This window comes from Montipora capricornis, chromosome 8 (assembly GCF_036669925.1).
Source record: "Montipora capricornis isolate CH-2021 chromosome 8, ASM3666992v2, whole genome shotgun sequence".
NCBI classification, from domain to species: Eukaryota; Metazoa; Cnidaria; class Anthozoa; order Scleractinia; family Acroporidae; genus Montipora; species Montipora capricornis.
In genome coordinates this window covers 31330298-31332797 of record NC_090890.1, presented here as the reverse complement: position 1 = coordinate 31332797, position 2500 = coordinate 31330298, and positions in this window count along the sequence as shown.

Below are 2500 nucleotides of genomic sequence, written 5' to 3'. Positions count from 1 at the left end.
TTAGCTCTCTTGTTTGAGCGATTTTTCATTGACAACTGAACACTTCTGTCTACCGATTGGTGACAATTTCTATGAATTTTTGGAGTTCTCTTACTGGTTCTATACGTACAATGTAACTTTTAATCAAATCGAGGCCAGTTTATCATCAGTATACATTTACACATAGTCCTCTCTACATTCAGACCCCGGCTGTGATGAAACATAAAGTATAGAAATACGGTATGTTAGTTATTTTCTTGTTGATGAGCTTCGCACTGGTTAATACAAATAGTTATTAACATGTAATGTTGTTAATGATCTACCGTTTCTGACACTGGAACACCTGCTCTCAAGAAACAATAGTTAGAGACAGATTCATAAATTCAGCGATATCAAATCCAAGTTAAACCAAATTCATTTTCTCAGTGTTACTCCAACCCTAAGTAAGTCCGCCAACTAAGATGGCAGAAATAACGCTGCATATACAAGAGAAAGATCACAGAGAAACCATGGAAGGTCACGACAATAACCCAATCGAACATGTCCGAATATTTGAAAAGGAAAAAGCAAAACACTCTAGACAGATTTCGGAGGTCTTCCGCCCAATTTTCAAGGCAATGAAACTCACAGGGGGATTCTTTGGAGAAACTTCGACTTTAATGGGTGTTGCTCGTCCAAGAAACCTTTGCATTTCGTTTTACCACTGCTTATAATATTCGTATCAGGGCAATGGTTGCTTGCTTTGATAGGAGTAACAAGTCATTTTTGCGAACTATTTTCGTCCATGACCACCCCCCCTTCGTCTTTTTATTAGTTAACACCATTTGGTATATTCAGTGCACCTGCAGCTCCACCGTTTGTCTGTTGACGCTTCCTCTGCGAATTCATAACAAGCAATCTCGATTTGCTCAGTTCACAGCCAGCTTTCTCAATACAGCAACTAACCTTGAGGGTCTGAACCAAAAGGCATTGATGGGTTTGACAATTGCAATCTTGATGTCAGTCATTAATTCAGTTGTCATTGGACTTCTCTCCTTCAAAAACAGTGGCGTAATTTTCATTTTTAAACCATGAAACAGACATTTGGCAATCATAATTATAGAAATTCTTTTCCGGATCTTTAATTCATTTACTTGGAATTTTCCAATTTTGGTGTTTCGTGTGCGGACTTGCTTACTCTTGGGAAAAATGTTTGAAGACCTAAAGAAGAAAATTCCTTTCTTCAGTATCGCACGTTTACGTCATGGTTAATGGAGTTTTCTCTCCACTTACGTTAGTTATCATTTCATTGGATATACCGCTGATGTGTATCAATGTTTATCAGCTGATCAAGAGCACAAAGTATTGGTCCAAGGAAACCGATTTGATTGTTGTCATAACCTATCTCTACTGGTGTTTTTGGACATCCTGTTTGATTGCTGTGTTGTGTAGTTTTGGTAATAAGGTGAATAAAAAGGCCAGTTACTGCAAACCGTCTTCAGTTTTTGAATCAGGCGCTAAATATAAAGGACAACACAAAGGTTGCGTACCCATTCCCTTTCGCTCTACGCTGTTCAATACTTCCTCGCCTTGTAATTAAGCACAATTTGTTAATTAAACTCTTCCGCTTATATAGCGGCGCACAAGTGTTCTTTTTAGTTGAACAAATGAAAATTAAATAAATCAAATCAAATTAAAGCGGATCAAGTCGTATATATGCTACTTTTTTTATGAGAAGGGCCCGGAAAGCTCTCGGAGCAGAGAAGAGAACCAAATCCAGACTCAATCATGCAACATCATGTTTGACAGTGAGACCTTAACTCGAACTCGAGTCCGGATCGGACTGGTGGAAAGCGAAAGCTCTCTCCAATGCGCCAGTCCTAACTCACATATCAGCGGAAGTCCTTGTTGGCTAAGCGCATCAATCATTTGGTCTTCGATTCGAGCAACTGAATCTTCCGAAGTTGATTTTGTGGTCAATCAAGAAGACCTAATCGTAAAACCAATCCCTAAGCAGGTTCTGCTCAAGGCAAGGAACATTTATTGGTCAATCACTAAACAAAAACAGAACCAATGAGAACTTAAAGCGTGTATCTTTAGCCGGTGCGAATGACGGCGTGAAAACCCATGCGAAAAATTAAGCCATCTGTATTATTTTTGGCTTTGATTGGTTAAGAAATGGCGGGAGTCTTTAGGACCAACCGCGGAGCAACGCAACGCAACAGAAGGACGTAATCGTGAGATTACATTCGATTCAACAACAGTGAATTAGAAAATTCACTCTTGAATTCAATCAAACAAACGAAAACAACAAAAGCGACGGTCCATAACATAGTATTAAAAGAGTAATAAATATTTAACTCTAAATAGTCTGAATAGTCCTTAGTAAGTTAAATGTTTATTATTATAATTTTTTGGCCGTGGCTGATCTCTTGGTGACCTATCTATTGCAACTCTCTACCTGAAGGAGGAGGAAGGTATTGGCTATTCCATAGTTTGTCTCTTGATGGCACTGGCTTGATGCAGTTGAGCGTTGCCCTTT